The 22,633-nt window shown below is 37.5% G+C and overlaps 1 protein-coding gene across 8 annotated transcripts in view; it reads left to right on the plus strand.

Moving 5' to 3' along the window:
* Positions 1-22,633, plus strand: part of ZNF385B (zinc finger protein 385B) — a 170,493-nt gene that overhangs the window by 79,594 nt on the left and 68,266 nt on the right. The window contains exon 1 of one of the 8 annotated variants that reach the window (XM_067000081.1): positions 11,183-11,761. The exons of the other annotated variants lie outside the window; for them this stretch is intronic. The gene's annotated coding sequence lies outside the window, so the exon portion shown is untranslated. Of the gene's footprint in view, positions 1-11,182; positions 11,762-22,633 lie in introns of those variants that run through there. 8 annotated transcript variants of the gene reach the window in all.

Genomic DNA, 22,633 nt, shown 5'->3' on the forward strand with positions numbered 1-22,633 from the left:
TTGGAAAGTTGTTAAAGTCTCTCTGGGATAATGGTGAGGGTAAGAACTGATGATTTGTAACTCTTCAGAAGTTTTGTCAGTAGATCAAAGATCAGGTGGACAGACACAGGAGACTCTTCAAATATCTGTAGTCAACAGAAGTGTGAGGAGTCCTCCCCAAAAGGTTTAAGAATTCTAAACAATGGAGATTATCAGGTAATCATAATTGGATGTTATATATCAATTTTTCTCTTTTTTTTAAGCATGTATGCCTTCTAGTTTATTTTTAATGTGTTCTCAGAAGAGAGTTAAAATTTAAAATGATAACAAAAATTTGAACTAGGCAAGGAAAATTTCAGCTGTCAGACTGACAGATTATAGGCTACTGAAAAACATGGTCTTAATAATAAAAAGTACCCTGCAAACCCCCTAGTTATTCTAAATGTGTTACCTATTGTAATAATACAAGCTAGTAAGTGAAGTTCAGCTCATATTATGAAACCCAATATAATTTTCTAGTCTTTGTGATTGAAGTTTGTTTTGTTTGGTGATTTCATTAACCATTATTACCAATGAGAAATGAAGCTCAGACATACATTTCAAAGGGCAATGCTACCCAGAGAACTGTTATATATGCTGTTTGGGCACAGATCCAAATCGGTGTCCAGGGTTACCTGATAAAGCAAATTCCTTCACTTGAAGAGATAATAATTGTTATAACATTGATAAATGTAATTATCCACAAGAGATAAGGCATCTCAGCAGCATTTACAAGGTACTTTTTTATGTTGTTTTCAAAAAAAACAGCAGTTGGCCAACTCAGATCTTTGTGTCTTTGCAGAGCTCTATCTGGTATTGCTTTCTTGTTTAGCATCCTGCTTATATGGTTGTGCTTGTGTGGTACTAGAGAAAAGAGAATGCACATTGAGGTTTTCATGTTTAGCTAAATTAGATTCTAAACATTTTTTCCCTCTACTTTTACAAGTATTTAGACTAAAATATATGTTCTCAGAGAAGCTGTGCTTTGTACTAAACTGAAGGTGATGGCTAAAGAATCAGATTGTTCTTTCCAAATTTTATTGGGAACCTGAAGAAAGAGAGTTTTCATAATGGAGTATAGAAAATTTCTTTTGGAACTCTTGCTCTTTGTAATTCTTCAACAATACATGTATTGTTAAATGTCAAGGCATTTGCTCAACACAAAAGAATGCTCAAGTTCATCCTACTATATTTTGCTCCTTGTTACCAGCATTTCTTGTTCTTGCTCATGAAAGCATTCAGTCATACACTTTATGATATTACACTAAAACACCGTATTGCTTAATAACTTGGATGGTGTCTGTTTTAAGCTTATAGAATAACCTATCCTGATTGAGAAAAGGCTAAGCAAAACCCCCAAAATAACGCATCCCTTCTTAATATATATATATATACACACTTCTGTTACTTGTGTTCAATTTGGTTTAATTCATTGTTGTAAATAAAGCAAAATACAATATATCCTTCTAAATAACACAGTTGCTCAAATAGAATTATGACTATTTTGGACTCCAGATATTTAAATTAATTTTACGCTTTTACATTGTGCATAATCACTTAGGGATACAGCCTTACAGCGTTCTTAGGCAAGTTGTTCTTGCTGACTTATCAGGAGGCCTGTCTCTGTAAGCACTGTGAAGTTGAGCCATGCTGCTTCCTGCTGATCCAAGTCATGTTCTGTTTTATGAGTATTGCACTTTAGTCTATTTGTTTCTATGATGTTGGAAGAGACTGTAACTGCTGTGTCTTAGTTAAAGGGCTGGCAGTCTGGAAAAGCTGTGTGTGGTACTCATTTTTGCATTGAACCAAAATATTTCTTGGTCAGGATATGATATGTAATGAAGTTATAGAGAGAATCACTGTTATTGCCAGTATGTAGGAGGTATTCCTGCAGGGATTTGCTATCAAATAGAATATTACACGTTAGTAGATTTAAAGTAGACTGGTTCTGATATCAAATGTTGCACATCAGTAATGCTTGCAGATTGAGATCCTACGAACCATAGAATCAGAATGGTTTGGGTTGGAAGGGACCTTAAAGGTCTTCTAGTTCCAACTCCCCTGCCATGGGCAGGGACACCTCCCACTAGACCAGGTTGCCCAAAGCCCCATCCAACCTGGCCTTGAACACTTTCAGGAATGGGGCATCCACAGCTTCTCTGGGCAACCTGTTCCAGTGCCTCACCACCCTCCGAGTAAAGAATTTCTTCCTTATACCTAGTCTAAATCTACCCTCTTCTAGTTTAAAGCTGTTACTCCTTCTCCCATCACTACACTCCCTGATAAAGAGTCCCTCTCCACTCTCTTTTAGGCCCCTTTTAGGTACTGGAAAGCTGTTATCAGGTCTCCCTGGAAAAGACCTGAACAGGTGGGTAATGGTCTAATATTATCTCCTTCTGTCTTCATGTAAAATTTATTTTGTCAACACAATTACACCAATTTAATAGATTGGCTTTTCAAGCTATTTTCTCTAGTCTGCTTTTCTTACTGCTCAAATTTCAGTTTATACTTGTCATAATATTCAGATTGGTTTCTTACATGAGGTTTCATAGTAATATTAAACAGGTATTAGAAGTTGTTTTAAACCATACATAGTAAGGGTGTGGTCATTTCCAAACATTTCACGAATATTATCATAGGAGGCTGGAGGTTCTGGAGTGGTCAGCATCGTTTTCATCTATCTCTGTCATCTGCATTTAGGAAATATCAGTAATTTAGTAAATGAAAAGACAGCTTCATATATAGACTAGTTGAAGCTTTAGTAATACAGGTTTTGTCAGTGTCTGCCATGGTGAGACACCATGCTAGATGCAAAGGAATACTCTCATGTTACCTCTGTCTCTCTGTTGTGGTAATAGCACAACATAACGTTGTGGCTGCCCATGTGTTTGTGAAATGCCTTTGCATTAGCAGCTGACTTCAGAAAAAAAAAAAAAGAAGGTGGTGAATTTGGCTGCTTAGTGTTGTTTTAGAGAGTGGACCGAAATCAAAGACCGGCATATGCAAGGAGGTGTGAAAGGCTTAGGCATTTAATTGGCACGAATCAACCAATAGGTTTCTTGTACTTTTTTTCCTCAGACTTAATTAAATTGTAACTGGAAGATTAAACCACGGTGAGGATCATTAATAATTTAGCTGCTATACTTGTTATATACAATCTTGAAGGAAAAATATCTTGGAACTTTCGTAAGGACACTAAATACCAATCAACTCTGGTGATTATATTTCTGAAAACAAAAATTTTTATCGAAGACAAAACAGTAAGAAGTATTTGACTAAGCTGCTGGGTATAACAAGCACTTTCAATTTTCCCTTTTGGAATTTAATAGTAAACACTCAATTTCATAATTTGCATTCGGATACAAGCTGATAATGATTTCTGTGGAAAAAGTAGTTCCCTGATACAAAGTTGTACTGCTGAAGATGAAATATTAGCTGTAGTTCAGAGATTAAGAATATATTTTCAGAATCATTTATCAAACACATTTGTATTGATAGACCAGGACCCTCATTTTTGCTTGTTGGACTTGAATTGAAAGGCTCTTTCTTTTCACCACCACTGGGGATGCACAAGGGCTGCCCATTCAATCTTATGTGGTTCATTTATCAGGTTTCTTGTTTAGCAGTCTGTTTGGTGGATCTTTCCAAAATGAGGTGCTTCATGAAACCAGACTTAGAGGACTAAATGACATAGTTATGGGAAGAGGCTAATGAGTTAGCCCTATGAAAATGTGATATAAAAAGCAACATCCAAAATTACCTTAAAACAAAGATAGAAAAACACATATAGTTCTGTTTCTTGATTTTTGTAGCATAAATCTTAGATGCTTAATCCAAAATTAGAAGAATTATGAAAAGACATCTAATTCTTAATCCAAGAAAAAATAGCTAAAATATCAAAAGAATTATGCTTTTCCCAGAAATCTTGAAACATTTTTTTCCTATCTATTTTGGAAGTTCTATGCTATTTAAGAATGAGTTTTAATATTTTTATTTCTGTTTTGCTTGAATTTAGGAGAATTATATAGATCAGAGATTGTTCGATGATAACTTCCAGGCCTTTTCTTTGGTTGATTCACGTACTTTGTCCTGTGTTTAAAAATTAATCAGTTTGTTGACATCAACAGCTGCTCTTTAGTGACTTGAGTTACAGTATATTAATGACTGTCAGCATGTCCTGGTGGCACAGCTGAAACTTAGGTAGCGATGTCAGTAATAGATCTAAAAATAGTTCTGAAAAGTTCTTTGAAAAGTTACTGCCAGCTTTCTGGCATGACAGATAGTAGCGCAATAGGACAAGAAAGCAGCCCTGTGATGTTGGTGAGTTTATCTCCTGACAGACAGCCAAAGAACTGCGTGTATGAGTAAATCATAGAAAAATTGCCCCTGACTAGAAATCAGGTTTTGTCCGCTTTGATGTATGAATATTAATTTAACTATAAGACATTAACTTAGGAACTTAGATTTATTCACTTATTAAAAAAGAAAAAAGGCTGTAAGTCCTAAAGAAATAACAATAATAATAATAATAAAAACTCTTAAGAATTCATTAATTTGTCCTGAAAGAAAACATCCAGAGCTAAAGCTCTCCATAAATCCATGTTGTTTCCCATCCCATGTTCTGGCAAAACAAAGAAGCTTCATTTAGTTTAATCCAAATGCCAGACTATTTTCTCTCAGGTAGCCCAAAGTTCTAGAATTAAGGGAAACTTGGTAAAGTGCTCCTTTATAAATAGGGGATTTGTTAGTTACCGTGTTTGGAATATGCATTTTAAAACTTAGCTTTCAAGTTGTCGATGAGAGTGAATCAATCGCTGGGGCTGATAACAAAATCTGTACGGGTGAAGTGTGTATTTTGTAAGAATCATCCCTTTGCAACTCCTGTTTTTTATTTATTTATTTATTTATTTTTGTTGGTTTTGCTTTTTAACTGTGCTGTCAAAAACTGAAGAACATAAGAGACATCAGAACAAGTATCAAGAGCATTGTGGTAGAGAGAGAGAATTACAGAAGCAGTGAGGCTGCTGAACTAAAAACAAAAAACAGTCAAGAGCAGAGTAGGGTTATCACTGAAGGTGCGAAGAGAGACTTGACTCTAGGTATGTTTACAGCTATAGGAAACTAAGGGCACTATAGACATAAAAGGAGACATTCAAATTGTTTAAAGGTTTTGAAAAGATTGAGGAATAAGGATAGAGATTCAATCTTATAATTTTACTGAAAAAGTAATTTCATAGAATCATAGAATATTCCGAGTTGGAAGGGACCCATAAGGACCATCAAGTCCAACTCCTGGCACCGCACAGGTCTGCCCAAAAGTTTAGACCATGTGACTAAGTGCACAGTCCAAACTCTTCTTAAATTCAGACAGGCTTGGTGCAGTGACTGCTTCACTGGGGAGCCTGTTCCAGTGTGCGACCACCCTTTCGGTGAAGAACCTCTTCCTGATGTCTAGCCTAAACTTCCCGTGCCTCAGCTTGACACTGTTCCCACAGGTCCTATCACTGGTGATTGCGGAGAACAGGTCACCTGCCTCTCCACTCCTCCTCGTGAAGAAGTTGTAGACTGCGATGAGGTCCCCCCTCAGCCTCCTCTTCTCCAGGCTGAACAGGACCAGTGACCTCAGCCGCTCCTCATATGTCTTCCCCTCTAGGCCCTTCACCATCTTCGTCGCCCTCCTCTGGACGCTCTCCAACAGTTTAATGTCCTTTTTGTACTGTGGTGCCCAGAACTGCACACAGTACTCGAGGTGAGGCCGCACCAGCGCAGAGTAGAGCGGGACAATCACTTCCCTCGACCGACTAGCAATGCCGTGCTTGATGCACCCCAGGGTACGGTTGGCCCTCCTGGCTGCCAGGGCACACTGCTGGCTCATATTCAACTTGCTGTCAACCACAACCCCCAGATCCCTCTCTGCGGGGCTGCTCTCCAGCGTCTCGTTGCCCAGTCTGTACGTATAGCCACAGTTGCCCCGTCCCAGGTGCAGGACCCGGCATTTGCCTTTCTTAAACTTCATGTGGTTGGTGATCGCCCAGCTCTCCATAATTTCTGTGCCTGTGGGATTTTGATGGCACTGACAGGGTAGCTGTTCAAACAACAAAAGATACAGGGAATATTTGGAGACAGAGTGAAGTGGTGAAGTGTCCCTTTTTACCAGTGTCCTTATAGTTTGTGCTATGTGACAGGCTATGAAGTAGAAGCACTGTGTTTTCCATTTTCCTGTAAATGTTATTCCTAAGCATTCAATTGTTAGCTTCTAATTCTGGTTTTGCTGGCATTTTTGCCACTTATTACAGTGGAATGAGGAGTTAGTTCCTGAAGTTATGTATTGCAGCTCTGATGTGCTGATTAGCATGTCCGTGGTGTATCAGGTGCCTTATGTACTGCAGATCAGTGTGGTGTGGGACACGGGCTTCACCTGAAACTGTCTTCTGACTGGCTTGTTCTGTCTCTTTCTCTCGTATATTTATTTTTTGTTTTATTTTGCTTTATTTTGTTTTGTTTTAATTAATTAATTTATCTTTTTTTTTTTTTTTTTTTTTTTTTTACTGTTGGGAATCCTGTGAGGTTAATCAAAATAATCTCATGGACGTGAGCATATGTGAGAACAGAAATAGGCTCAGAAATCTTCAAGATCTGGTATTTATCTGATTTAAATGAGAGAGAAGTAAAATCTTAGAAGGGAGGTCATTTTCCATTTGGTTCTGCATCTTGAGTGCAGTCATCCACCAGGAGTGATGTGTGGTTTTCGATGGAGTTCAACTCCAGCTGTAGAACAAAATCAATCAGTTTTTCACTGAATGCACTCAATAGTAAAATATATACTTTATAATCAGCAATTTTAGAGACTACAAGATTACTCCATGGCTCTGTGCTCTTAAAATTTTAAAATTACGGTAATTATCACATTGAAAACTCATCTGATAGTTGAATACTAAAAATAAAATTGAAACATAAGTGAAATTGATATTAAAATATCTGAAAATCGGCTACACTCACCATCTTCATTATTTTCCGATCTTGCAGAAGTACTAAGCCATTTGGCTTTCCCACCCTTTTCATGGGATGCTCTCCTTTTGCTTTATTGGTCAAGTTGTCCTTCTGGTTTTCCCAGTATTCATCCTTAGGAATACCATTCATTTCCTTCTTCAATCCTGTCACTCATGGTTATGTCCCAGTGCATCAGATTAAGGAATATTCTTTGCTTACAATATTTACTCCTCAAACATTTGTGCTACAATGAGGGTTACATATACTAATTTCCTTCTAAACTAATCATAGTAACAGCATTAGAAATGGTGCTCTCTGGTTGCATTTAAGGATCTTACATCATTCAAATATTTTATTTCAAAATTGTCTTTATTTAGAGAGCTTGTAAATACCTTTTGAATATCACTTTCCCTGTGATCATGTTAGTCTGTGGTTCCTATCCTGGCTGCTGGGTTCACACAGGTGATGTTTGGTGTTCTGCCACTTGATTATTGATGTTTCTTTTGTATGCAGTAACCTTGCAATTACTTTTAGTGGCATACTCTGTGTATATATGGTGCTTTGAAATATTTTTTTAGATTACATGAAAGTTCTTTTAGCCAAATGCTTACTTCCAGCAGCTGTAAATGGTGTCAACTTACTCTTTTAGCTGTCTGCTGTTGGGATATTAATAACAGTATCATTTTACTTTTTGAGTCCCTGTTCAAGTTTGGCCATTGAGAAATGGTATAATGAAAGGGATGGAATTCTATTACGACTTAATAATAGTGAAACAAACAAGCAAACAAAACAACAAAATTCATCTGGATTCCTGGATAGGAATAAAAAGATTTAAATAAAAGTAAAAACTATTACTAGCTTCTCCAGTATCACTACAGTATAGTAATAGCCTTAATATTTCAAATATATGTTACAAGATCTGAATAGATCTTAGAGTTTAAAAGAATGAGCAGCTTTTGTGGAAGAAGAGAGTGGGCTGATTACAGGAAAACTAACCACAGAACAAAAAAAAAAATAAAAGTTTCTAATTCTTGGTCTACATAGAAAATGTTCATCCATATACATTTAACATGCTGAGTCTATAAAGCACAGGGATTTATGTTGCTCTTAGAGGACTAGTTGTAAGATTTGGGAAATCCTTCTGTTACAGCTATTTGAGAAGTGCTTTGAGAGGTAGTCCTGCAAGTCTAACAAAAATGAGGATCTCAGCACTGTCTTTGCTTTTTAAAATTAAACAAAGGAATGACTTCTACATGAAAGAGAGGAGTTATTACTTGTAAATCCAAACATCAGGGATTGAAATCTTAGACCCCTAGAGCAAGGAAAGTGTAAGAAATATTAAGAAGCATAACAAAGTTGTCATAAAGTCAGTATTTTATATCCAATTCTGAGTCATTCTGTACTTAAAAATTATATAATACTGCCAATTATGAATAAAAATCCAGATGGAATTTTAAAACCTTTCATAAGAATTTTGAAAACCCTCTTGATACTGTCATGCCCTAAGGAACCAGGAACATAAATAACCCAGTACCCGATGCTGACCTCTGAGAAAATATGCAAACTCCCATTAAACTGCATCTGGAGTGATTGCACCATGAGAAACAAAGGGAGAGGTGGACTGACTGGAAGGGCAGCAGTTTCTTCATGTGAGCTGCTGCGAGGCCATTGCGTGGATGCTCTAATCACTTTACCAGCTTCTGCCCAGAGCCCCTTGTTGTGAGCAGCAGTGTGGCTCCTCTCTGCCAAACCTCTGGACAGAAAGGCTTCCCAGGTCTGTACCTGCACACCATGGAGTCACTCATTTCATTGATTAAGGCCCAGATAGAAAGTACTAAACTAATATGGCAAGAAAACAGTTAATTCCTCTTTGTCTTTATTGCTAGAAGTTTCCCAATGATCTTTGTTTGCCAATTTCTGCACTGTTCTTCATTCTCATAGTTTGATTGGATCCTTTCTAATACTTCATGCATTTGACCTCCACTTGTTTTGTCTTAAATGCTTTTCTTCCTCTGCACTTGAGTAGTCTGAGTACCCTTCTCCCACACCCCAAACTAACCCAGTCATTGTCCTGCTTTAAGATACTTAAAATACAAATATAGGAGCTGAAATCTTAGGCAAACCTCTACCACTACAAGGTAACTGTCTATAATTTATCTCAGGGCATTGATTTTCTTTTTTCATACGTAGTTGTCATGTCTGAGGTGAAAGAACACCTCTCACTTTGAGTAAGTTATGCCCCCCCGTGTTCCCAGTTTCCTTAAACGAACTGAATTAAGCTAGACTTCACATAGATGCTAGACCAGCGTGTCTCACAGATTATGTGAATAGCTATTATACTTTAAATGCTCATTCTCTCATGTTCCTCATAATTTCTGAATATATGTCAGTCCTCAAATACAATGTGACCCTAAAGTTATCAGTTTCCTCTTTTATTTCTTTTTGAATTCCATCTGGATTTTTTTCACTGAACAAACTTTGCTGAAAGTCTTCCTCATAATAGCATGGTCTTTCCATATAACCCTTTAAATTGAAGCCCTTTTATTTCGTGCACCATCACGCATTTCTTTAAATCGTGTTTCAGAGAATATCTTCTACCAAGATGGGAACAATTCCAAACATATTTGATAAAAATGCTAATAGGATTAAGCTGAGGCTGCCAGTCTTTCCTCTTTTTGAATTTTACCTTGTTTCATGGTGAGTGAACTTCTTTCCCTTCCATCAGACCAGAAACCACATCATTTTGTTAGCAGATTTATCTTCTGGCTCCATCTCTGACTTTGAGAGGTGTGGGATTGGTCCTGTTAGATGTGATGTGCTGGGCTCTATTTTTCTGCCTGGAGCCCAAGACCGGTGTGATCGCTCAGGCCCCTTGGGAACCAGCAGCTGCTGCGGTGTTGGTGGGTTGATACCCAGGTCGTGCTCCCCTGGGAGCTCTCCCAGAGCAGACCTGCACTCTGTCCTTGGGCTGTTGATGCCTCTGAACAGCCTATTATAAGAACAGAGTTCCTTTCTCACTGGGTGTCTGCAAAGGTGGCCTGTGTAGGCTGTGCAATCTCTCCTTGATTAGAACAAGGATCTGCTTAGGCAAAACTGAGGCTGGAATAATGAAACTGAAATGGAGTGGGCCAGGAGTGTATGTGAAGTGTGGTCTCACTCTCTTTTTGATAAAGTTGCTCTTAATGTTTTCATTCCTCTTTGTTGTTGTGATCATTTGCATCATGTCCCTTAGATCTTAGCATTACAGGCAAGTGTCTGAGATGTTAAACAACTGTGAGAAGAATTTATTTCCTCATTGTCTCTCCTCTTCCCCCTAAAGTAATAAAAAAAGTATTGGCTCAAAAGAACTAAAAAGCAGTGTTATTTCAGAATTTTATTTCCACTTTAAACACCTTTAATCAGAGAATTTGTAAAACTAGAATCAATCTGTGTTTAATCCAGTTTATCAATAGAAGGTTCTCACTCAGCTGGAAATTCCCAAGCAAGAGAAACAGCCCTCTGCTCTCAGAGCCTGCATGTTCTTTCATGTATTAACATTTAATGCTTTTGCTTCCCTGAGCTCCAAAGTCAATTCAAGGCTTCTTAGCTAAAGCAGATTTTGTCCAACCCAGGTAAAGTATCATAATCCTCAGTGTGAAGTGATCTTCCAGGTGTCAACAGAATGCATCTTGACATAGAGACGGCATTGTTGAAAGCTGTGGGTTTTCTGTGGGTTTTTACAGGAAGGTTTCTGTAAAAACTAGAGGAGCAACAAGTGTGGAGTCAGGGCTGTGGGCAACAAAGGCAGGGAAGGCAGAGATGATTCAGTGACTGGGAAAGGGTGTGCAGCCATCTTTCTGCAGGGATGTCTGGTGAAGAAAGATAAACATTTTTCATCCCAGTCTTCCTCATCATTGTCTCCTCTAGCACTTGCTCCCTTGCTAGAATATTTCCTCCTGACTATTATCCTGCACACCAAGGGAAGGTCCTCAGTCTTCATGGGGCCAAAGCTCGAGGAGCCAAAGCTGCTCCTGCTGCTGGGAGAGGATCAGCCTGCAGTCCCTGGGGGCAGGGTTTGTTTTCTTGTTGCCGTTGAGGTCTTGGGAGAGGGGCAGCAGTGCCAAGTGCTAACTGTCAGCAGGGTGAGGGAAAAGCTCTTGCGTAGGAAAATATTCATTCAGCTGTCCCTGACAGCTGCATGTTGCCTACTGGTTGGCTTTGCAGAGCAAGACGCTGCTGTATTGCATGTTGTCTCTGTACCAAACCAGTCATGTTCTGCTGCTTATAAATATCTCTACAAACTCTCTGACTGATTAACAACAGGATTTAAGGTAGAAGAGGCTTCAGGTGATACTCATGCTGATCCCTTGTGTTCTGTCTGCTCAGGAGCTGCAGGGAGATGAGAGGAATTGGACATCCAGGACAGGAATCTGAAATGCGCCGAGTATCCAGGGGCTGAGCGCGCTCAGTTCCCATCAGTGGCAATTTGTACGGTTATGTGAGTTCGTGGATTATGGGCAGACAGCAGCAGGACTCAGCTGTTAGTTTGAGCTTCCTACTCTGTGTAGGAAGGATTGTGCTAGAGAAAGAGGAGAACTGTGTGGCTAAGAGAATTAATTCAAAGAGAGGATCCTTGATTTTTTCATAGCTCGTGTTGTGTTTCTGGGATGGAGCAGCAATTTACCTGAGTTGGTGAGGAAGATGAAGTATGGAACTTCCTTATTCTTTTCCATTTTGAGGTTACTTGCAACATAGAGACACTTGGAGAGAAAAGGTAAGCATTGTTTCTCTGTGCAGCAACTGTTGTCTCCTTCAGGATAGGGAGCAGGACTCTCCCGTGCTGATGCCTTGTGTCACAGCAGGGAGATCATCTCCTCTACATCAGTTCATTATTAGTAGAACTGAGGTGGGTAGGAAGAAACACAAGTCTCTTTTTTGGCTTTTGTCTTTTTTTTTTTTTTGAGCAAGGCTTTGATTCAAAAGTTACTATTTATAATAGTTTCCATTAAACCCTGAGAGTCCATACCGGCAAGTAGCATCCTATTACTAAAGAATAAGCATTTCTCAAGCATTAAAATTGCTATTCAGCTGTTCTTTTGTTTCCATGGCAACTTTAAGAGTAACAACAAAGAAGTAGGTGATGTTATCAGCCAAAAAAAAATAAAAATAAATATCTGTAATGTTCAAGTGATTGTTGATAACAACAAAATGGATGCCAGTGCAGGGTCACATACAGCCAGTAATAAATATTGCACCTATGACAGAAGTATTGCATGTGACATTTTAAAGCAGAAAGCATATCAGAAAGTAAGGTTGATGCAATCAGCAGATTTTATAAATTATGCATGAGGTACTGTTTCAAAATTCAACAGGAAACTGTGGTTTGCCTTCTGTAATGGCATGAGTTGCGTGCTCATTGTATATACAATATGTGCCACCTCAAGAGGAGAGCTCAAGGTTTCTGCTCAGTTTGTCAATGGAATAGAGAACAAAGCTCCTAAAGAGGGTAAAAGCTAAAGGTTAATGTTCTCATCTAGTTTCAGTGTTGATCTGAAAAAGGAAGCATGTAAAAAAGAAAAGGCAATGCTTTTCTTACAGATAAATAAAATAAAAGGGGACTAGGAGGAGTTATTACCACTTTTTGATCTCAGCCCCATGGTCGCAGGAGCTTGGATGTTTTACTGACATGTAGAATTGAAAATCATTCTTGGAGAAAAAGCCTTAAGTAAATCAGACTGAGACTAGTGCTGGAAACCAGCTGTGAGAGGCAAATGATTTTAAGAAAGATACTTGATGTTAGAGCTGAGAGAATTGGAATTAAAGTAGTTTTTATGTAGCTGAGAGGTACTGAATGAGGAGATCTGTTCATAAACAAAAGTAATGATGGATGAGTTAATGAAAATAAAACTATTCTTTTAAGTAATTTTTGTCCAATATTTGACAATTCTCTTTAAACTATTGGTGATGAGATGTACTGTGGAAATTCTGCCTCTTAATATAAATATATGCCATCAATACAGCATGTACCAAAATACCTTCTGGAGTCTTAAATTAGCTGAATTTAAATGCTACTTTCTCCAGTTAATATGTCATGTTAGCGCACTGTATTTTGTAAAGGTGTCACTTCATTTCTTGTATCCAGGGCTCTTGATTTGAGCTGTCTGTTATCAAAGAAGGCTTTTCTACTCTACAGGAAAGATGGAAAGTGGAGATTGCAACCAGGTGTTTTTCGGAGCCTGACTTGACAGCATCACACAAGCCCTCATTTCACACAGATAAACAGAACAGCTTCATTCAGTAACAAGAGCACAAAACACCATCTGATGTCTGTTTTAGACTTCAGAGAACTGGACAGATATTCATGTGGTCCTCGGTTACTCATGGCTTCAGTTACACCTGTTTCTGTCCCTCCTTAATAAAGGCATACAGTATTTTTTTTTAGCTTTGTTTTATTCAAATACTTTTGCTTGTTTGCATTAAGAAACATGTCCAGCTCTCACTGTCTCCTTGCCTTATGAACAGAAAAAGGTTTTCTTGCTTGCTTTTTTTTTTTTTTGGAGGGGGGGGTGTAGTGGGGGTGAGAGAGGGGATACTCTTAAAACAAAACTTTCAGGGCTGCTAGTGCCTCATCTCCCACTCAACAAGCTCAGTTTCCTTATTTGTTTTCATTTGTCTCAGTTGCAAAAACTTTCTGAACAGACCTCTGGTTTTGAAAGTTTGTAGATAAACCTGAAGCATGTATATAATTCAAATTAAATAACACGTATTTTGAAGTTACCAGTTATATTAGACTTTCATAAAACTCTTAATTAAAGTGAAACACTAACCTATATAGTCCTTGACTGTCAGCTGAACGGCATTGCAAGGACGTTCAGAAGTGGCAAGGTTTCTGTCATTTTCACTTTTAAACTTTGGAGGTTGGACATCAGGGTAAAGAGCTGCCACCTCCTCATTTCTTTGGCAGGTATGTTCATCTGTCTCTTCAGCAGTAAAAGAAACAAGGCAGAATGGAGGGAATCTAAATGAGACTGAAATAAATGTAGGCAAATGTGCTCTCGTGTTTTTGATGAGATTAATTAATATGAGCTGATGGAAGTGTGGGACTGTAGTCAATTAGAAAAATTAACTTTATTTTCATGAGAGACAAGATAACAGCAACACTAGAGATTGACAGTCTCCATTTGCAGAGCAGCAATAACCTAAGTAGTAGAGGCTTCTCTATACCTGTTTCGTTTCCTGAGAAAGACAACTACATATGTAATAGTGGCAAATACACCTGCATGTCTGTCTTGTGTACGCCAGGAGGAATTGAAGGCCACCAGCTGACTCCAGGCTGGCCCCAAGCCAAGCAGTGCCTGCTTTAAATCATTATCACTTCAGGCTTAGTTCTGTACCTTGTCTTACAGTGACATTTTTTATCCTGTTACCATCCTATCCTCTTTGTTTGAATCTTCCAGGGAGTATTTCCCTTCTGATAAGTTCTCTGTTAAATCTGATTCCCTAAGAAAGTTGCTTAACCTATAAAACAAAGCTGCTATTTTTCCTAAATCCATTTCTATAAACACTTCTGAAAACTAAAGGTTGCATACAATTCATTTTTCTGCGATTTATCACCAGTGGAATATTTTTTTGCAAGTCAAAAATGTATGTATAATTTTGAAACTAACTTCTTGTGTGAGCAAAACTTTGAGAAGTGGAATTCCAGACTTTCAAGGAAAGATTGACCACATTGCTAAATTGCTTTCACTGGTATTAGAACAGATCTCTCAATATCTAGAATCACAGAAACATTATTAAGTTTGGAAAAGGCCTTCAAGATCATCTGGTCCAACTACCCCCCAGACACCAACATTACCCACTAAACCATGTCCCTGAGCTCCATGTCCAACCTTTCCTTAAACACCCCCAGGGACGGTGCTTCCACCACCTCCCTGGGCAACCTATTCCAATGCCTGACTACATTTTTAATCTAGTTGCTCTCAAAGGATGAACACTGAAATGCCTAAACAGTTGTTATAACTCCATCAATTAATCTGTATAATTAATAAAAATAATCACTCTGATTATTTTTCTCCAAATTTTCTAGCAAGTAATTGAAGTTCCAGTCTGTAAGCAAGATCTTGATGCTTGTCATTATGTAATATTTGCAAAGTAAGTAGCAAGTAATCCTGCTGACCATTCTTTTAAATGTGAGACATCTTATGGATTTTTGTAGTTTTTAATGGATATCTCTTTAGAGTTCACTAAGATCTGTCTCAAAGATCTGATTTTAACTCTTTTTGAGCTGCGCACGTGCACAGGAATCACACTAAATACCATGGAGCCAGTAGCAGACTTTTTTCTTCTGTCAGCTTTTTTCTTACCTTTACTTATTTTCCCTGTGTTTTGAGTACTTTTTATAGTAAGGAGATTTTCAAATAGTGTAGAGCAGATGCCATAGATTTAAGCAGAATTCTTGCCAGATTATCAAAAGGTGTCATTTTATTCAGATGGATTGGATGACTTCTTTATATTCTGTCTAGTCCTATTTTGCAGTGATTGTTGATGTATCTAGTAATAATGGCTGAAAGTCGGTAGTCACCCTGGGAAAAATAAATAAATAAAAAAAAATAAATTAATAAATGTATTTCTTTGTAACTTGCACAAACCCTAATGTCCCTAAATGCAAGCTGTCTGTGCTTTTCTCTGATTCAGCTCTCAGCAACTTGCATGCAAACAAATTGTTACAGTGGGTATAAGGCAATGAGCAGCTGTGCTTACGATGTGTTATCATGAACTTTGCTAGAAATGTCTTATGGAAAAATAACATTTAAAATCAGATGCAACTTATATTTGTGAATAAAACTGTAATTTCTTTATATTTATTGCACAGATAAGAAACCCTGTTCTTGACTATGACACGTTTGTCCTTAATGAAAATATGAAAATAAAAGTGTTCCATGAACAAAAGTTCCCAGTTTCATTACAGCTGTGGAACTTTCCATTTCATGTATGGTGGTAGCAGGACTCTGTACAAATTGCTTTGACAAAAATAGTATTTTATAAAGTGGAAAATTCCACCTTCAGAGTGAGAGGGAATCTTAGCAACCTTCTTTTCCCAGAATTTGCAAGTAGTGTGTTGGGCACTATTAAACTATTCAGTTGTCAACAACCATATTTGACAGAAGTCTAGATGTGAAAAGTTTTTGTTCGCTTTAATTTTCTGCAGGAATTGATATATCACTCTAAGAGTGATTCTATTAGTGTTTATACTGTTCTCTCAATTTAAAATGCAAGAAAGTGCAAGTACAACAGGAAAACAAAAACACAAATTTCAGATACAAAATAAATGCATGACATTAAACATTACATTAAAGTTTCTTTTTTTATGTACAACTAAAAAAAGTAGGTATTTCTATATGCTTTCATGTTATGATGTTAAGATTTTGACAATCCTGTTTGTGCGGGAAGGACCCACTTTTGTGCTGTGGTCTGCACAGGATAAAATCCACTGCACTTGGGACATCACTGATGCAACTTGTAGGATATGTTTGTGTTTTTGTTTGCTTCTGTTAAATTTTGTTGTATCTATCTATTACCTAGAATTTGTGATAAAACTATCTCTGAAAGACACCGTCTCCTTGAAATCAAGCAAGGCCATGTTTATACTTCAAAAAAAAGAAAATTATATGACACTGGCTGTAAATATCTTTATTGTAATTTGTCTTTAATGTCTGCAGTCTCTGTATCCTTTGGTGGTCATTTAATCCTTTAGTTGTCCATATAGCTTTGCTTCTGCTTTATGTATAACACTATTTTATTGTCTTGATACTGATGTGTGTGCTGCTGAGACTCCAAAATTCTCTTGGGAGGTTACTTCCACGGTCTGGTTCAGCTCAGAGAGTGCCACCATGAACATTAAATGTCACTGAGAGTAATCTTGGTGTTGAGAAACTTTCCCCAATGTTCAAACCCGTGTGTATGTGTGTCCTTTTATTTCAGTTCTATTTTTCAAACCTTTCCAAAATTCTTTACTAGTCTTTCTGATACCCAGTGTCCCCCCTTGCCTCTCTGTCTGTTGTGTATTGTTACTAGCACATACATATGTAACTCTTTATATATGCTAGACTTTCCACAGCTTGCTTCTTATATCAGTCTCTTCAATTTGTAAATCCTTTTCAATTTGAAAGGTACCCGCTGCTTAACACAGTAAGCATTGTCAGTAAGGGACCAATAATTTTTTGCTTCATGGAAAATGTATATTGATTCTTCGAGCTTTGTCCCTCATGCTGTGGTCAGGTTATTAGGCTTCACACATGATAGTTTTATGCAGAAGAGGGAACTGGGCTTTTCCCTCATTATCCTTAATTGTTACTCTGGCAGGTTAGTCCCTCACTCTTGCAACTCAAGTATTATTTGGAAACATATCAAATGTTTTTACTGTGTGTACCTTTTCATATTTCTTGCTACATAACCAAGGTTATCTTTAGAAAAACAAACAAACAAATAAATAATAATAATAAAAAACATTTCACATAGAATGTCCAGATATTTTTCTTTTCTGTAGTTTTTTGTCTGTCTTATTTTGTTCTGCACAGCTGCCTAATAGATTGATTTATCAATCTATGATCTGTACCTATCCCTGCATATGAAGACCAGGTGGTCTTAGATTGATTTACAGATTTACTCTACTGTTATGATTGAATATGCACATACAGAAATGGAAATACTGGACAAAGCTCATCCTGTCCATACCCCTGTTAATGTAGGCATAGTGGTTTACAATCTCAAATCTTGTTGAAGTTTCCTTCTTCTGACCACACTGGAGTCCAGCTGCTCTTAGAAGTTCTTCTTATTTCCAGCTTGAGTTCATTCTGCCTTTACTTCATCATGGATGCCAAGATTAAATACTGTGAGATCCTACCCCATAAGATGAACATTTCACAGTTAATATTGGAAATGAATTTAAAATATGCCAGAAGACATTTTTCCTTAAGTTTTGTTGTAAAATGATGGCTATGTTCATTGTTGAAATCAATGGTGTTAAATCAGGGGGGAAAAAATGGTGAGTTTTTTTTTTTTTTATTTTATTTCCCTATTCTGGCTGCACTGTTGTTTAAAGACAAGGGGTTTTTGTTTCTTTCTTTTTAATTGAGGTATTGGTCACTGATCTCTATTCAAATGTGTGTTTCATAAGGGCTTTAAAATATGCTACATACATTTCTGTTTTTCTATTATAGAAAAGACATCTGAGGATTAAGTTTCACTTTGCATGACTCATTTTTGTTTTGTGTAATTTTCAGAAGTGTTGTTTAATAGAAGATGTTTGAAATTCATGTCCTGGGAAAAAGTGTTGTAGAGGTAGTCATTGCTGTGTTGGCAGTAAGCTGTAAGAAATTGTCTTTGCAAAACTTCTAGTGAAATAGACCTACAATTAAAACAAAAAAGGTAAAAATCTTATTATGTGTTACTTAAAGGGGTAGATGTAGATTACTTGTCTTTATTGTAAACATTCTACTACTGAGAAAAAAAAAAAAAAAGGGTTTATTCTTCTCTTTCCTGTTCTCTTCTGCACTCTGGCTATAATTTCTTAAATACCTAAGGACATTTTTTCCATTTTGAAGCAACTTATGCCATCCCAATCTTTCTGATTAGAGTACATAAAAGCAGATTAATGGTAAATTTAGTTGCCTGATTTCTTCCTGTGCTCAAAAGCATATACTATAGTTATGGACAAATTTCAAGCAGACTCTAATATCAAATCCTTCCAGAGAATGGTTTTGAAAATTCTGGAAAACGACACAAATGCTAAGGGTGTACTTACCACCAGTGGAGGCAGAGGGAGATTACTCATGCTATCTGTTGGGGGTAACCATGTTAAAAGTACGGGCTCTTTCTGTAGGTGATTGACCTCCAGTGAGTACTTCTGAAAATGCAAGTTCAGAGCCTAATTCTTAATTACCTTAATCAACCCCGGCTCCTGAATTAGTGACTCGGTTTAGATTGGTTCAATTCCCTAGATTATACAGCAGTGAGTGTATTCTGGAGTATGGTTTCACTCTGAAAGGCCGTTCTATTGCAGAAATATACAGCATATTTTAAACCCATTCTGGAATGCAGGCAACTGTGAAACCATGATTGCTGTATCCACAGGAATGTATAAACCTGGGCCTTAACTAAGGAACCAGTCTTTCATCTCTACCTTTGCAAACTTCTCTTGCCCAGTTTAGCATGCTACTGTGGCAATTATTAGTGCAAGGAGATGTTGTGATTCAGGATGTTTGCAAAGCAATGGAAAGAGAGTGTGGTGAGGAAGCTGCAGCATGTGGTACAGAATATGTAGTGGTAGATAGAGGGGTGTAAGCTGTGATCGTCTCCCCAGGCTACAGGTCGTTGTGCATGGCTTGTTGCTGTGGTCCTCCTGCTGCAGATGCTGTGATCTCTGTGGTATCATAGCTGTTTCCCTTTTTCCATTCGGTGTTCATGTATCCCACGTATTTGCTGGGTTTCTTTGTGCAGCAGCTTAGGAAGTATTAGCCAATGAATAGCATGTAGCGGTTTTTGTTAATGTATAAGTGCGCTAACAAATACCCTAGTACCTCCTCTTGTTACTCCTTTGCACTGCGAAATGCTAGCTATAGCATCTGGCCTGTCAGCTGGTGTGTCTACAGAGAGCTCCTCCTGCTCAAGTTAATAGGCCAAATTTCACTCTTGTATTGCTGCTAATTCCAGTGACTCTGGGGACTTAAAAGGAACGATGATGGATTCACACCAGGGTAACGCATGCAAGTTTGGACCATTTGCTGAAGTTTTGTACATTGCACATTATACCTCCAGGTACACAAGTAGTTTTACTTCCCTCTGTATTTCTCAATAGCAAATATATGTAATTAAAAAGAAAAGAGCAGAGATATGTTATAGATTTTTTTTTCTTCTGTGTCTAATGTGTATTGCCTTTCAGTCAGCAAAGCCTCCATTTCTTCAGTCTTGCCAAGAACTAAGTATGAAGCAAGAGTAAATGTGCATGGCACTCAAGAGAATTAAGGAAAAGGTTCAAACATGAATTTAAAGACCAGTGATTTGGAACGTGGTCTATTTCTTAATACAGGCAAAGTAAAGTTCAGAACAGAGAAAAATGCATGTAAGAGTGTGCATTGCTTCATTCTTACTTCTCAGAATCGTAGGCTTGATCTTTACTTTGGTAAATAGTCAGGGGGTTAAAAAGAGAATGGACAAGGCAAATATTTCTAGCCATTCCAGGAGGCAGGCCAAAGCCTGTATGCTGCTTAGATCTGTCCAGTTTATTAGCACTGAGGAAACTAAATGTTAAATAAGGCTTGCTGCTTTTAAAATCAGAGTAAAATATTACATTTTAAGGTAGTGAAAATATGTTTTAGAGATAAGAGGGAGTTATATTCTTAATAGGCATAAGAACAGAATAGACATCTTACCTAATTTTCTTTCCTGTTAAGTTATGCACCAAAATACTACTATGTCTATTTATTAAAAGAAATAATGTTGTATCTGAAATGACTGGTAGTGAAAGGAATTTTGCACAGAGGATTGTTTTTTTTTTTTTCTTCAAGATTCACTTATCCGACTATTTCTTTTATCAAACTTACTGTGAGAGTTTGCAAGTTCCTTTAAAGACATCCTAATAAGAGCACAAGTGCAAATTATCAGGAAGTGCAGCAAAGATAATTTTACTAAAATATAAGCTCTTTGTGTACTCAAGCACAAAGACTGTATGTATAGATAGGAAATGAAAAGTAGTTCAAATTACAAAGGATGATGAAGAAAGAGTAATATGAATGTATTGGACAAAATTAAAAAAAAAAAAGAGCAAGAAATGAGACTGAAATAAGCATCAAACTTTAAGAAGTTTTTCTGTAAATGCACTTACAATGCTTACAAACCACCAGGGAAAAAGCTGGATTGTTATTATGTGGATGTCAGGAAGTCAAGAAGCTGGGATTGCGTGGTGCCATTTTTGCATTATTGGTGTTAGAAAGATCAATTGTTTTAACATGATGGTCATCTTAATAAGTGAAGGGGGGAAGTTAAATGAAAGGGGGAGATTGCAATGCAAGAACGAGTTGGTGTTTTGATGAACTGGGATCTTCAAAATGCTGGATCTGACAAATGCTGTACAGGGACATTTGCGCTAATGGAAATCCTGGAGCTCTTACCACTTGTGAAGAGAAGAGGAAGTCCCAGAGCATTAAAAGAGACCAGATGGGTCACAGTGTTTTTAAAAGAGTAGAAGGACCAAACTGAGTTTAAGAACTAATGTGTTATCTTCCCTTTGAAAATGCAGACAAGTGAATTTGTGGCAAAGCATACAAAGGAGAACAGGATCTGAGTAATAAGCAATAGGGCACACAAGCAGGGATCGCTGCTCTGTGAATGCAGAAAAGGATTGCTGCATATCACAAGCTGATTATGAGTTAATAATGCCACGTTCGACAGATGCTGCCCTGAGAGAGAGAACCAGAAACAGTTTGGCAGGCATTAAATTTATCTGCTATGCTGCCAGGAAGCTGAGGGACAGTTCAGGTGAATCTGGGTAGGAGTGAGAAGCATCACTGGTCACAACACTTATTTTTCATACACCCCCATCTCAGTACTCTCCGTTGCACTATTGTGGATTCAGTTTAATCAGTTCATGAGTCTGGTTGAAAGCAAATTTCTCTGTTGTTGTTTTGTTGCTGGTTTGTTTCCAGGTGGTCTGACTCGCTGTGCTGGCTCAAGGGAAGAGTTGGGAATGGAGGGGTGGTGGGGCTGCCCAGTCTGCTCAAGTGTGGTCATGGAAAGTAGATGCAGGCTGCATGGAAGTTTTCATAAAACTGCTTTCATGCTGTTTTCACATCAACTATTATCTTCTGTTTGTTTATTTTCAAATGATTTATTAATTAGATTTAATTTATGAAATGTGATATTAAAGTGATACTATTCTTTGAGAAGTTAGGGGTGACTTTTTTCTTCCAGAGTTACACTATCTGAAGTTCTGTTGAAAGTCAATGAATATATTGTTAAAGTTTTTTTCTTTGGTCCAATCTCAATTTAATTTTACAGAACATTCTGTTTAATACACATTATTTTTTTCTTTGACTGTGAATGCAGGTAAGGGTAGGGTTGCCCAAGTTCATGTCATGCAATCTTTGAAAACATAACAGCATTGAAACTCTTTATGATATATCGCTGGCAGAGCTGGTGCACTGCTACTTCCAAAAGCAGAAAATGTTTCCAGTTGAATGCCAGTCGTTAATCAATGTTCCATAACGTTACCAGTGTGGTGATCTGTGCTACCAGATCTGTTAGTTTTAAATCTATTGCCTTCATTCCTTCCCATGTAAGGGAGGGTACATACCATGTATTACAATTTTATAGATTTTCAAATTTTTACTTATTCATCAATCCCAACTTTGAAAATACGTAAAGCAGTACTCCTTAATTTGCAGAGCCAGGATTTGAGGACTCTGTTCTTCTGAATCTCATGACCCTGCAGAATCTCTGTAACCCTGCACTCCAGGGTCCCCTTTTATTAACTTTTTCAAAAATTCAAACAGACACTATCTCTTTTAAAAATAAAAATATAAAATAAAAAGAACCTATTTGAAAGATACAGCTCTGTAGCAGCCAGCTAGCCATCTAAAACAGTAACCTC

The sequence above is a fragment of the Anser cygnoides genome, chromosome 6, assembly GCF_040182565.1.
Source record: "Anser cygnoides isolate HZ-2024a breed goose chromosome 6, Taihu_goose_T2T_genome, whole genome shotgun sequence".
Lineage (NCBI taxonomy): Eukaryota > Metazoa > Chordata > Aves > Anseriformes > Anatidae > Anser > Anser cygnoides.